The following is a 15,200-nucleotide window of genomic DNA, read 5'->3' on the forward strand; positions in this document are numbered from 1 at the left end:
GACGCCTCATGCTCTTTAGTGCCTCTCATGGTGGTCAATGTTAGCAAGGAAGTGGTAGAAATACCTGCGGATTTGCTTATCGGTTTACTATGCCCAAGAGAAGACCTGACTGTCTCTTCTCTGGAACAAGTGGTGCCTGGTGATGTCATGGACACCAGGGAACTACCTGAACATTTAAAGAAGCTCGTCGACGATCCAGAAGATTTAACGGTTGAACAACGTCAAAGTGTTAACCAATCAAAGTTCCACCGCGACGTATGGGATGGGCGAAGAGAGAAATCGCAGAGAAACAAGTACAGAACATGCTTGATCAAGGTGTAATAGAACCGAGTGAAAGTCCCTATAATTTGCCTATTGTTCTCGTTCCCAAGAAAGACGGAAGTTGTCGTTTTTGTATCGATTTCCGGAAAATTAATCTGGTAAACATCAAAGATGCCTACAGTTTGCCAAGAATTGATGATATTTTGGATGCATTGGGTAAAGCAAAGTGGTTTTCATCGTTTGACTTGGCGAGTGGGTACTGGCAAGTTGAACTCGACCCAGAAGATCGAGAAAAAACAGCATTCAGCTTGCCAGGGAATAATCATTTTCAATTTCGTGTTCCCGCTTTCGGATTAGCCAATGCGCCATCTTGCTTCCAGCGTTTAATAGACAAAGTTTTGGCTGGAATTCTATGGAAAATATGTCTTGCATTTTTAGATGATATTTTGTCCTATGGAGAAAACTTTGATCTGGCCATGAGCAGTTTACGTGAAGTTTTTATACGAATTTGTGCTGCTGGACTGCAATTCAAGCCAGAGAAGTGTAAACTTTTTCGTCGTAAAGTGGAATATTTGGGACATGTAATATCTGAATATGGTGTGAGCTGTAGCGATGGAAAAATTGCTGCTGTTCGTGATTGGCCCAAGCCTGCTAATGTCAAAGAATTGCAGTCATTTCTTGGATTTTTTAATTATTACAGACAGTTTGTTGAAGATTTCTCTACTATTGCACATCTTCTTGTTCATCTGACGAAAAAGAAAGTAGAATTTGCTTGGACAAAGCAGTGTGATGTCGCTCTTCTTCGCTTGAAAGAACTCTTAGTTCGTGCTCCTGTGTTATCATTTCCACAGGAAGATGGAGACGAATTCATCTTGGACACTGATTGTTCTGGTTTTGGAGCTGGTGCAGTTTTAAGTCAAATTCAGAATGGCGAGGAAAAAGTCATTGCATATGCCAGCGTTACTTACCCTTAACAAGGCGCAGAAGAGATATTGTGCAACGTATCGAGAATTTTTTGCTTTGCAATGGGGGGTTAAACATTTTCGTCATTTCCTGTGGGGTCGACATTTCAAGCTACGAACTGATCATGCTTCATTACGTTGGCTTTTGAATTTTAAAGATCCTGAAGGCATTGTAGCTCGTTGAATATCAGTTCTGGACACTTACGATCTTACAGTTGAACATCGTGCTGGTTCCAAGCATGGCAATGCTGATGGTTTGAGTCGTATTCGTCGCCGATGTAAGCGTGATTCCTGCACTAGTTGTGGGAATGGTGATCAGCCGTGTGAATTGGAAACTGTCAAAGTTGCTGCTTTGCAACCGAGTCATGGTAATTCTATGGAATGGCTCGCTTCGTATTCATCGACCGATATGCGTGAGATGCAGATGAAGGACGATAACATCTCTAAAGTACCGACAATGAGGAAACGTTGGATCAACCACCTCCAGCTGCAGAACTCTTGTTTTTCTCCAAAGAAGTTCGAATCCTGTGCAGCCAGCGGAAATTATTGAAAGTCACCGATGGAGTACTTCATCGCGAGTTTTTGCCATCCGCGCCTGTAGGGAAATCCATTTTTCAAATTGTGTTGCCTTTAGTTTTGCGTCGCGATAGGTACCGACAACTCCATGAGTTGCGTACTGGTGGACATTTGGGTAAAGAACGAACTTATAAAAAATTGAGGGAACGATTTTATTGGCCTAGAATGCACAGTCAAGTATCCTCTTGGTGTCGTTATTGTAAAGCTTGCACTGCTACCAAAACCCCTCATGGGAAACGACGTGCTGAAATGTGTAAAATGATTTGTACTGAGCCACTTCTCAGAATTAGTCTTGATTTTGTGGGTCCTTTACCTAAAACTGAACAGGGCAATGAACATTTGTTAGTAGTCACAGACTATTTTACTAAATGGGTTGAGGCTTATCCTTTGCCTAATCAAAAGGCCAGTACAACAGCCGATGTACTTGTAACGGAATTTTTTAGTAGATTTGGTACTCCACGAATTATTCATTGTGACCAAGGGGTTAATTTTGAATCTCATTTGTTTAAGCATATGTGTTCCGTATTTGAAATTGATAAAACCCGTACGACTCCTTATCATCCTAGGTCGGATGGTGTATGTGAAAGAATGAATAAGACCTTGCAGCAAATGCTTAAAGCATTTGTGGATTCTAGTCGCACAGACTGAGATGAACACATTCCTTATCTTTTAATGGCTTATAGGTCTACTGTACATGAAAGTACAGGTTTTACTCCAAATCGCTTAATGTTAGGCCGTGAAATTTCTTTGCCGACTGATTTACTTTTTGGTAAACCTCCTGATCATAATGTCCCTAAGTGTTATGATGAATTTGTTGAATGGTTTGATAATGCTACATCTGAAGCTTTGAATTTGCTAGAGAACAGTTAGGTAAATCTGCTGTTCGACAAAAACGTAATTTTAATGCAACTGTCAATCCTTTATCTTTTAATGTTGGTGATATTGTTGGGTATTTTTATCCTCCTGAGATTAGAAAACTTTCGACTGGTTGGATAGGTCCTTTTGAAGTGTTAGATTGTTTTTCTCATTTTGTTTATCGTATTAAGAATGTTAACACTGGTAATTGTAGAATAGCTCATGTTGATCATCTTCGTTTATATTTGGTTGAAGATTGCGATAGTGTGCCTGTTATTAATGCTGATTTCCCAGACAATATTGCTCTTTCTAATGATGATGATCAGGATGCTGTTATTCCTGTTGATGTTGAGTCAGAAGTTAATTTAGATTTGCCTGTAGGGGGGTCTGATGAAAGTCAGGTTGTTACTCGTTCTGGTAGGACAAGGCGTAGACCTGCCTACTTGGATGATTTTCATACTTGATTTATGCTCTGTAACATTTTGTTTTGAATTACATTGGGAATTGTGCTATAATGTATATATTTAGGTAGGACTTGTTAGTGTTTTTAGATAGGGTTTATTTGATTTTGTAGTTGGGAATTTTTTGTATTTCTATTGTGTATTTTGTAAATAGTATGCTTTATATTTGTCATACTTTCAGGAATGCTTTCTACTGTTTGATATTTCGTTCCACTGTGTTTCATATTTTGCTAATACCTGCCGATGGACATACACATTGTGGGGGGGGGGGGGTATTTTATTTATATTTCTTGTCTGGTTGTTGCATATGCATTGGTGTGTGGAGTCTGAGCCCTAATTCGCTTAATAGTTGTATTCAGTTACTCGACTCCAACCACCACTGCATATGTGAACTGGCTGCAGTTCGCAGCGTTCGCTCTTCTTTGCTGTCGCTGAGTAAGGACCGTATTTTGTCGCTCTTATTTTATCTGCTTTGAGCGTGGATTTTACACTATTTTATTAAAGTCTCTTCGTTTGCATCGTGAACTTCGAACCTATTTGTGTGTCTTTGCAGCACATTGGATCTTCTGAACTAATTATTACAGTATTACTAGACTGTATTAGTGGCGAGCACCTACCGGTATTCCGGTTTAGTCGTACTGTTGCAATATGCTTATTGGGAATACATATCTATTAGACAGAAAACGTAGCTACAGAACAGAATATGAATTAGTCGCCACGTGAGGTGCGGTTATTGCTGTATTTATTCATTGATATAACATGGGACTTACATATTTATCCAGGGAGAGAGGAAAGCCGAAAGCCTGAACATATATGGCGAACCACGGCCTCTCCAAATAGCTCTATGCTCCATATGAACCCCCAGACTGCCGGGACTTTGTAAACTATTCGTTTACTTATTAAAAATACTGCTTTTAACTTTAAATTACTCTGGGATATCTTGCCATTGAAATTTAAAATTTGCCGTTTTCATGTCTTGTGAATTAACACAAAGAAATTTTTTTTATTATATTATTTAGACTTTTAGAGTACATTTTGTTATAAGTTATTTAATTTTAACGTTTCTTCATATAGTCATATATATAGACACTGTTGATTTGGATGCAATTACGGTGGTTTTGAAACAGTGCACCAAAAGTTCAATTAATGACGGCGTAAGGCGGGTAATAAATTAAAAACAATGCGTCGTTCACAGCGAAATTCCACAGTTACGTGTAGCTCGTCTGACGGTTTTGGTGAATATATACAAAAACACGCTCGCGTGTAGCGCCGATCGAATGCATGAAATGTGGAACTTTTACTTGGAATTTAATGCTAATAAAGTTAAGACAACTATTAAGGAATGCATTCACAACAAAAATTAATTTTATTCTGATTTTTATCTTCTGTGTAGGATTTGTATCACAGTTACGGTCCCAATTTTGAGCGAACAATATTATCCTCACTGACCCTGGGATGCGATATTTGTGAAGCTGATAGTTGACATTTTTATGTTTTAATTTTATATCGTTTCCGTGTTACTTTCGTATTAAAAAATAATTAAAAAACTCCGCAAATTGTTGAGTATTCACGTAACTCAGCTTTGGTTTCAAACACTGATACCTTACACGTGAATAAATCAGCAAAAATGGCATTTCTACGTGGTCAAAATATGATTTCTCCACAATATCTCGGGAAATTTGCATAGAATACCTTATTCACATGCCTTGCTTATCTGATTCAACGTTTCTAAATTTACAAAAACGATGTTGACGCGATTTACGAAAAATTAGAAATTGAAAAATATGATGGCGCAAAAATGAAACAAAACAAAAAATTCTCGCATTCATCGTTTCTGCCTGTTGGCGATAGCCGTCGGTAAATTTTACGTAACTCGTTGTAAATTTATGTTAATAAATTCTATTTTGCTTTTATTGCGCCCTGTATTTGTATTAAAATAAAAGAGAATGTCCTTAAATTAGCTTATAACCCTTCTTTCATTTTGAACGCCCTAAACGACGGTTACATGCGCGTTACTGAATAACAATCACGCATTCTTATTTATCATTATTAGCGCCAACTAAAAAAGATAGTGATAATACACAGAAATAATATCGTTTTGACGAAACCATAATGCGCGACCGAAAACAACGGTGCTGCTTTTTTGTGTTTTTTGAAGTTTCGCATAGAAAAGTTTCTCAAACGGAATGCGACCCATGTAAAGAGGGACGTGGGGCATTGTATTCATTGATATAGGATGGGGTTAACATATTTATCTAGGTGGAGAGGAAAGCCGATTTCCTGCTATTCTTCGAATTTTTGTCTTCGTTTTTAATGTCAAGATATCCCAGACTGACAGAGTAATTTAAAATAGGGGAGCCCTGGGGATTCGTATGGAGCACCTTATAAACTATGATTGTGAGAAGCCGTGGTTCGCCATACATTTAGGCCTTCTTATCGCCATTGCTTTCCCTGGATAAATATGTACCTAAATCCCATGCTATAATTAGAAATAACCGCACCTGACTTCATATTCTGTGCTATAGCTACGTTTTCTGCCTAATAGATATGCATTCCCAATAAGCATATGCTCATAGTTAGTATGCTTTCAACGTACCATACTTCGAAACCCAAAACCGAACACAAATCGAAAAATTGAAAGCCTCGATACGGCCAATTTCGCGGCCGAAGCAGAGGATTTTGCAGCGAGCGATATGCTTTCTCCATATGCAACGAATCATTTAGCTGGACGACGTAAAAAATGCAGGGCACAGTGGATTAATGAGCAAATATTTGGAAGTTTCCACTCATTGTATATATGCTCATTGCTCAGACACTTCTTTGCAGGGCTGCCCCTCTAGATGTTTTTTGTTCGAGATCTAAATGTAAAATTTGGATTCTAGATGTTAGCTATAAAATCTAGATATTTTTTTTCAACGTTCCTGATATTATCCAGTGGGAAATGAATGAAGCGATGTGTATAATACTGTAATAGGTGAATGAATATTATTTCATTATTTAGAAGTATTGATGTAAGATTGATAAAACTCATTCATATTGCAGTATTGTATTCGTCCAACGGTACCATACAGCCATGTGTACTTATAATATTTGAATAACGAATTAAACATGTGACGTTTTAATTAACGTTAAATAGAAAGGACGACGTTAGTCCGATGATATTGTTGCCAAGGGGTTTTAAAATTATTAAGTTATTTAAGTCTATAAGTGCTATTGAACGTGTCTCTCTTTAAACATCAACATTTCAAAATGCCAAAGTGTATACACTACCAGCAAAAATTTAAAAAAGAATGGCTTAAGGAATGGTTTGCCCCTTCAGATAATAAGAACAAGGTCTTTTGTAAGTTCTGCAGGTGGGAATTGAATTCTAGGTTATGATGTTAGCTTCTTCGGCATTTAATATTACTGTATTATGGTCACCTTTTATTAAATTCAATGACCCCATATCTAGATGTATTTTCTAGATGTTTTATTTTTCAATCTGGATGTTTTTCGAGGTCAATCTAGATGTATTTAGTCAGGCAAAAGTTGCAGCCCTGCTTCTTTGGCTCAGACAGATATTCAACCTTGGTTGTAAACATTGTCTCGTTATCTTTTTATTTCAGTTGTGTTTCCATAAAATAGTTGTAAATCAAACAACTTAATTGTCATCATGCCTTCCGAGGACATTTAGTTTAGTTACAATAATTAAAATTTGATATCGCAAACACTGCGATAGACTTGCCTAAAATTAGCTATCAGTACCTGTATGGGGTACGTGGTTTAATGATAAAGCAAAAAAGCAAGCCACTTATTTATTCCTATGCCCAATCGCTACTTTGCTGTCAACAAATGTCTGAACGACAGTCTCTTTCACTTCACTTGTCAGGAATTTTTTTTCGATGCTTATCACAGATAAACTCGACAGACGCTGATTTGACATTGAAGACCTCAAATATGTTTTTATCTGTTTCAACTTTGAGAAAGATCGTTCACAGCTAGCAATTGAGTAGCACTGTCGTTTCAAGGTTTTCAAATGCTCCATATTTTCAACATCAATTGAGTCCAGCTTTAATAAGAAGGAAAACTTGTCAGCGAGGTTACTAACGCGGCCTGAGCGTTCTGAAAGTTCGGTTTTCAGTCTGTTTGCGATTTCATTCATAATTCTTCTCATTTCCTCAAATGCTGATAAGCCACAGTCTTTCACACTCTCTCTAGGCATCATTTTCTTCGCCTGATTCTTGTCAATGGTACATTCCATTCCTCGCAGTATTCGGATGCCAATCTGACTGCATTCTCAATAATATCTCCAGATTTCAGATCAATAATTCTATTAAGCCCATCAAGATCATCACTTGCCTGAATTAAATCGATCTTGGGATCTTGTAAGCGTTTGTCACTCTCTGAACGGATGACAAAATAGGGCACCAAAATTTCATTTAAGCTGAGGTTTTCGCAATTGACAAACTGGGCCTGTGGATTTATTTCCAAAATTCGTTTTTGGACACGTAGTGGACATAACGATCGTTTCAATATTATGTTGTTCTTGTTATTGTTGTTTTTGACACAGAATAACACACCTAGTGGAAATATTAAAAAACCGCTTTTCTCTTCGAATACTGGACCAATTGCTTTGAAATTTTCAGTGGTTGAAGATAAATTTTTTTCCCAGAAGGCTATTACTTTTATTCATTTTAAATATACCTGTTAGCTCTGTGAGATTTGTTTTTGTTTGCTATGACGTCATTAAACGTTCTGCGGACATCGGACGCCATTTTGTGTCCTACTGTACTGCTTCGCTTGGTGTGAATATATTGTAGACTGTGATCTGACGGTACGGTACACCGTTCTGTACTGCGAACAGACGTGTCCATATATTTGGGCGTAGCTCTCTTGTTGTACTCCAATTCGTACACCACTCATAGAAGCCGCGTTATCGTATGCCTGTCCTCGACAATCATTTATCTCAATTCCATCATCATTCAATTTCTCAATCACCGTTTCCATTAAGCTTGCGGCGTTTTTCTCGAACTTGAAAAAAAAAAATTAATTTCGACATCCTCATTCTCACTGATATGAACGTATTTCAAGATCTCGGCAAATTGATCCTCACGTGATATATCTGGAGTAGAATCTAACATCAGAGCGTAATATTTGTATAAGTATATTTGGCTTTCTTTACTTCGGAAATAATCTTCTTCCTAATTATACCGGCAATAAGATTGATTATTTTATTCTTACTTTTATTCGAAAGATAGTTGACCTTGTTGGGGTTTTTCCTCGCATTCTGTAAATGTTCAAACAAAACAACGTCATAATCTGCCAATAGTCCGATTATTTCCAAAAAGTTTTCGTAAGCATTATCGTTAACCAACTTTAAAACTCTTTCATCTCTGTGACTCCGAAACGCAATATTCTGTCTTGACAGGAGGAAAACAACATCGACAATTCGTTCAACAATAAGTCGCCATTTCTTTTTCTCACTTGAAATATGCTTTTGGAGTTCATAATCAATCACACGTAATTTTTCAAGTCGAGCTTCAAAATCCAAATATTCACGCTTTGCATTTCTGTGACCCGGACTTTTTTCATGCTTATAAATTCGAGGATTTAATTTTCTTCAGCTGCGAAATCCTTTTTTGTTACAAAAACTTGATTTACATTTTGAAAATGAAAAACAGACAAAGCAAAAAGCTGCCTGTTTGCATGGCGAATATATCAGCCATTTTCTCTGCAAACACTCTCCATTACTTGGCAAAGTTTCGAACCAATGCTTAGAAAGAGATCTTCCTTCTCTTTTAGCAAAAGGACTTTCTTTGTGTTGAAATTTTTCTGGTCTTTGCTGAACTAAGAATTTCACTAAATGTGTAGATATCGGCTTCCTTAAACGCCCAAGGTCGTGGTCACAAAATAATTCGATAAAATTTCCATCGTTATTGTAACCCTCGGCGTCATCGTTCAAAGTGACAGCATTTGCCTCAGCATTAGCACTCATCTCAGCAAAATCATCAGCGTCATCTAGAATCGAATTGTGTAACTGATTGTCACGAACGATGTCAAGATCTGTGTTAACTGGACTACTCACATCATCTTGGACGACAGTCACGGATTCATGATTTTCAGCACCCAATTGATTTTTTGCCACGTATTGCTTTCTCAACCAAACATCTAAAGAGCCTCTCGGGACATTATCCTCTGCTTCCCTGCGTCTTTTTTGCGACGATATTGAGCCCCGCTTGGTTGTATTCGCTTCATCCGTAGATCAAATTTGGAGATATCAAATCACATAAGAAGAAAACCGAAGAATAAGTAAAGCCAACCGTCGTGTTGGCCAGTACTGGAACCAAACATAAACTTTGCAGCATTGCATGCATGCAAGTAAAGCGCGCGCGCGAAACTGTCGTCATGGCAAAATAAACAAACAAAGGCGATGTTGCACCTCCAAGTGGCGGGCGTCACGGTTGGTTTTGTTCAGACTAGATGCTTAACGACGACGACGCTCCTGCATCACAGCTCGAAAACTAGCCCTGTTCATTGATGACTGATCGAAATATTTGCTGAAGGACGAAGAAATTCGATAAAAATGAACAAATAAATGTGAAAATGAAGACACAGTCTGTCTTGCAAATGACAAGGATGATGTGACAACTTCCTTGTCGAAAGAAAGCAAGGCATCAAAAATGCGATGCATAGCAAAAAATGTCAGTCAGATGTAGGTAAAGTGGTGACGAAAATGAATACTTTGCACTTTATATAAAAAAAACGCTTAGTAGCACAGCATTTTGGTCCCACTCCATCTCAAGTATTGTAGCTTTCACAGAAGTTTTTTCTCCACTTGACCTATAATCAGGGCTGCCATAACGTCCTTATTTTTAGAATTTGTCCTTATTTTGAAGGTCTTTGTTTTAGGAAATATTTTTGTCTTTATTTCTAAGAAACATCTTAATTTTGACGTGTCCTTATTTTTAAAGCTTATAAATGAATATACCAGTGATTTAAACATTGAATTTAGTTTAGGGAAGTTCATAGGAGATAAAATGAGTGAACGTAAAAAATTTGCCGTGATGATTATGAGAAAGAATTCAACGGCGTCAAACGAAACGAAGGGCCAGTTATTTGCGCACTGCAGCTTTTGTGAATGTGGCAACAATTCAATTAAATCAAAACCAATCTATAAATAACCTTTTTAAGAGTCAATGATTATACAAAGGCTATCTCAACACATGAAAGCAGCTGAAATTTATTTCCATCATCACATCATTGAACATCCGACAATTGGTATAAATAAAAAAAAATATTTTCAAATCATTCATGAGCGAATACCTATTAAACAATGTAACTGAATTTCAAGATGTAACAACACTACTTGAGAAAGTATTCAAAAAATTTGAGCAAATGTATACGCAAAGTACTGCAGCCAAAATAATAACAACAAGATGGACAATAGGACTCATGGAATACGAAAACAATTGAAGAAACACAGCAGGTAGATCGAGGATTAAGATATATGTGATTACAGTTAAGTTTCCGTACTCCTGAAGTATGCGTACCAAGAAATGAGGACACCGGAATGTAGTTTGTGTACCACGTTAGGGTTAGGCCATAATTTTATTCCTTTTTCCTTATTTTAGTTCTATTACGAGTTCAGGGACTAACCAAGTGAGTTTTGTAGTATTTGTACCTAAAAGTATGGCCTAACCTGGTACACATACTATGTTCCGTTGTCCGTCATCTTGGTACACGTATTTCTGGAGTACACAAGTTTTTTTCTCAATAATCCATAGAAATACTAATTAATATTTTAATTACTTATGTGATTAAACACTAAATATGAATAAGGCTTTGGGAGTGGTTCTTAGCTCGGGTAAAAAAGCAATTTAAGTTAGGTTCTATCACGTTGACATGCTACATATTTCTTTTTCTTTGCTGCTTTTCAATCAACTGGAGCACCGATGGATTCTCAGCCCCGCGACCTGCAAAATATGCATCTTTTAAATTGAAAATCTTTTAGCGATACATTCAATATTTAGGGTGAGGCCCTACGGGCATAGCTGAAAATTTTGAAGGGGGGGGGGTCTGAAATTTTCAATCGACAAGTTAGACCAAAACACCTAGCAGGTCTGATCGGCAAATGTTAGTTTATAATAGTCTCGATTGGTCTAAGTCTAAAAAGTGTTTCAAGCCACAAAAAAATTATATGTATGATATTGTAAAACAATTTAGAAGACTTTTATTTTACATTTAAAGGGGGTCTGACAGATGTTTGGTCTAATATGGAATATCACATGTTGAAGGTACCAGTATTTGGAGCCCTTCATACGCTGGAGAAGCAATGAAATGTTGTTGTTTTTTAAGTATGACTACAAAATGTGTTGCATGTAGCATTTAAAGTGTTTAAAAATCCTTGAGCTAATCACCTGTTGTAGACTTCCAGTGTGTAAAATAATTTATGAAATTTTAGCTGATCTACTGCAGTCTTTTGTCTCCAGATGTTTCAGAGAGTAGTAGTAGATTTCCGTTTTTGAGGGAAGCCACGTCAGTAGTGCTGTTGCATATGTCAAAAAAGGTATTTTGCAGTTTGCAAAACTTGGCAGTTGCTTCAAATTCAGACATTTCCGAAATCCTAGCAACAGATGCAGGAAGAACCTACAAAGAAAAATTTCCCCGGTTCATCTGTTATTAATGACCTGAATACTGTTGGTAATTTTAGAAATAATAATCATGATCCAAGTATTTAAATGCTCAATAGAAGATAGATCTAATAAAAATATACAAATGAATTAATATCCAAAACAATTCTTTGTGCCATACCTGTGCTTAATATTCAACAGACATTTTTATCAAGCTATTGAGTTAAACATGTTGGTCTGTTAGTTTACATCGATGTTTCAAATGTTTTGTCAGACATATCTTCATAAATTCCCTCTAGATGTGTTTCCATGCCAAAACTTTATCTGGTGACAGCAAATCATTCTTCAAAAGTGAGTTTCGAGACGTCTGCAAAAAGTTATATTTTAGTTTCGATATTTTGAAATAAATCGCCCACAACAATTGAACCTTGTCTACCATCTAAGCATGTATGTGTTTATATATAAGTATAACAGCCACCTTGACAAAGTATTATTTGAAACAAAAATGTGGATACCCCACAAAACCAATTGGAATTAATAAAATGTAACGGTTCCAGGAGAAATATTAATGCGTTCAATAAATGTGGTGGATTTTGCAGTAGCAAAAAAGTTATTGCCATTGATCACAAATCCATAATTAAAAACACTCGACAAAATAATTCCAAACTTTTTGGCACATCTAAAATTATAAATGTATATATATGTTGAAGCCATGATTGGATAATAGCAATAATAGGTATCCAATTTAAGTGAAAAATGTTATTAGTACCAGTCTGAAATCAAGCAAAATGGATTATCATGGCAAACGTAAAACACCTCTTATGTTGTAATATGCAGCTGGTGATTTCGTATACAATGACAGAATGAGTCTGGAAAAAAATTATCAAGATCAGTAGAACTCCATCATAAAACACTAATTAATTGAATTTAAAATATGCGTGTTTAATTTATGTATTTCATACAGACGTCACACTTTCAGGGTGGTATCGCTCACCACATTTATTTTTTTGCTGACAGTTTTGGTTGCTCCACCAAAAATTTTCATTGATGTGGTGTAAGCTAATTCTGATTTTTGAGATAAAGCATCACACAGCATAAATCCTCACACTGCAACTTTTTTATGATCCGAAAATATACATATCTCTTATTATAATTTACATTTCTTGACAAATCATTACTGTATTGGGTACTTATAAGAACATTTACAACTTACTCTTTTTTTATGCTGAACAATCGTAGCACAAAGCGGCTCTCTACGTCTACTACATCTACTCATGGGAGCTTTAAAGTGAATTTAAAATCTTACTGTCAATGTGCTTTTGAGTGCTGGACCGGTCCCAGGGCCTTAGATAGATGGATAGTTTATTTCGAAAACTCCATAACAAACATAAATTAAAAATGGAGAATTCTGGAGGGCAAGCAAAACCTACAAAAAAGTTTAAAACATGAGAAGTACCGTATCTCATGTGCCTGCCCACAAGCACGCACACAAAAACACAAGCCCTATTAAATGAGGCTTGAGCCAAACTTGACAAACAAAATACACGATAGTATTAAACTTTCGGGTTGTTGTACTTTCAACAATTACGTTGATAATGACCAATACCTACAACCTCATGCAAAGATAATGTGGGGAGTGGAATGTAATAAATTTGCGACGATAGTCATACTTATGAAAGCTTTAAGAAAAATCAAGCCACGAAAAACTACACTGATTACTAGATTGGGAATTGCGGAAAAGGTGATAAGTGGTTTATTATACAAACAAACGCAAAACCATGGCGGCAAATTCGGTGTGCGGGCACTCATAAAAGCAATTATCAGGAAAAACACTAATCACACGTGAGCAGGTCTGTAGCCTAGGCCCTAGTTAATACATTGACGTGGCCAACATTGTTAAAACAGTACCGGTATACACACAGAGAGAACAAATCATAAAATTGTTGCGCATCATAAATTACACTACAAACTATTTACACATATATAGTTGAATACTCATTTAGTTTTCGAGCGGAATTTCTAGAAATAGCAGTATCTGCTGACAGTCCAAATTCAATATCATACTTCATGTCACAAAATAAAGTATCTGAATCAATCCCTGATGTATTCATCTTTCGATACTGTTATGATGTCCGTATGTCGCTTTATGCTGCCATGTAATTTCATATTTCGGTCTTTAATTGTTGATATGCCTTCAGTGCTGATTCATTGTTGTCATTCTCAATTGATTGCTTTTCTATTTTGTTTTGTAATCTGCGTTCTATCAGTTTTATAGTCAAGTATATCGTGTAATATTCCATGTGCACAACTAACTTGAATATTTATAAGTCACTCACTTAATCTTGACGCGAGACAGCGCCGTCAGAACACAGAAAAACGCAGAAAGTCGCTCGATGATTTTCGAAGCAATAATAATCTGTCAGCACCAAGTCGAGTGTGACGGAAAATTCAACACCGGGAATAAATTTCCGGAGTTACACGGGGTTGGTAAGTGTTTATCATCAAGCACTAATTAAGCTTATGAAATGTTTTCTTTGAAATCCAGAGCTCTCGCAAAATAGCATGTGAAAGCTCATCTTACATAGATCATTCATTTCTCTGAATAATCTCAAATAAGTTTAACACCCCACAGTTGAGTGACAGAATAACAGAATATTTTTGAACAAGAGAAAATGACGACTAATTTGTAGTAATTTATATAGTTTATACTTAGCCAATGAGCATATATACAATGAGTGGAAACTTCCAAATATTTGCTCATTAATCGATTGTGCCCTGCATTTTTACGTCGTCCAGCTAAATGGTTCGTTGCATATTGAGAAAGCATATCGTTCGCTGCAAAAATCCTTTGCTTTGGCCGCGCCTGGTGCGAAATTGGCCGTATTGGGGCTTTTAATTTTTCGATTCGTGTTCGGTTTTGGGATTCGAGGTATGGTACGTTGAAAGCATACTAAGCATATGCTTATTGGGAATGCATATCTATTAGGCAGAAAACGTAGCTATAGCACAGAATATGAAGTCAAGTGCGGTTATTTCTAATTATAGCATGGGATTTAGGTAGCCTACATATTTATCCAGGGGAAAGCAATGGTGATAAGAAGGCCTAAATGTATGGCGAACCACGGCTTCTCACAATCATAGTTTATAGGGTGCTCCATACGAATCCCCCTATTTTAAATTACTCTGTCAGTCTGGGATATCTTGACATTAAAAACGAAGACAAAAAATTGGAAGAATAGCAGGAAATCGGCTTTCCTCTCCACCTGGGTAAATATGTTAACCCCATCTTATATCAATGAATACAATGCACCACGTCCCCCTTTACATGGGTCAAACTTTTTTATGCGAAACTTCTTCCACAAAAAAGCAGCACCGTCGTTTTACGGTCGCGCATTATGGTTTCGTCAAAACGATATTATTCTGTGTATTATCACGCAATTAACACCGTCAGACTTTTTTATCTTTACGACATTTTA

The 15,200-nt window shown here is 36.7% G+C and overlaps 1 long non-coding RNA gene across 3 annotated transcripts; it reads right to left on the bottom strand.

Moving 5' to 3' along the window:
• Positions 1–10,306: 10,306 nt before the first annotated feature.
• On the bottom strand, positions 10,307–14,484 carry LOC144425266 (uncharacterized). 3 transcript variants are annotated; one of them, XR_013477417.1, is made up of 4 exons: positions 12,541–14,484; positions 11,906–12,091; positions 11,512–11,740; positions 10,307–11,067 (listed from the first exon to the last, which is right to left on the bottom strand). It is a non-coding gene; the product is annotated as an uncharacterized LOC144425266 (long non-coding RNA). The 3 variants fall into 3 exon arrangements; XR_013477416.1 differs by having other exon boundaries at positions 12,494–14,484; XR_013477415.1 differs by having other exon boundaries at positions 11,906–14,480.
• Between the last annotated feature and the right edge of the window lie 716 nt (positions 14,485–15,200).

This window comes from Styela clava, chromosome 7 (assembly GCF_964204865.1).
Source record: "Styela clava chromosome 7, kaStyClav1.hap1.2, whole genome shotgun sequence".
Classification (NCBI taxonomy): Eukaryota; Metazoa; Chordata; class Ascidiacea; order Stolidobranchia; family Styelidae; genus Styela; species Styela clava.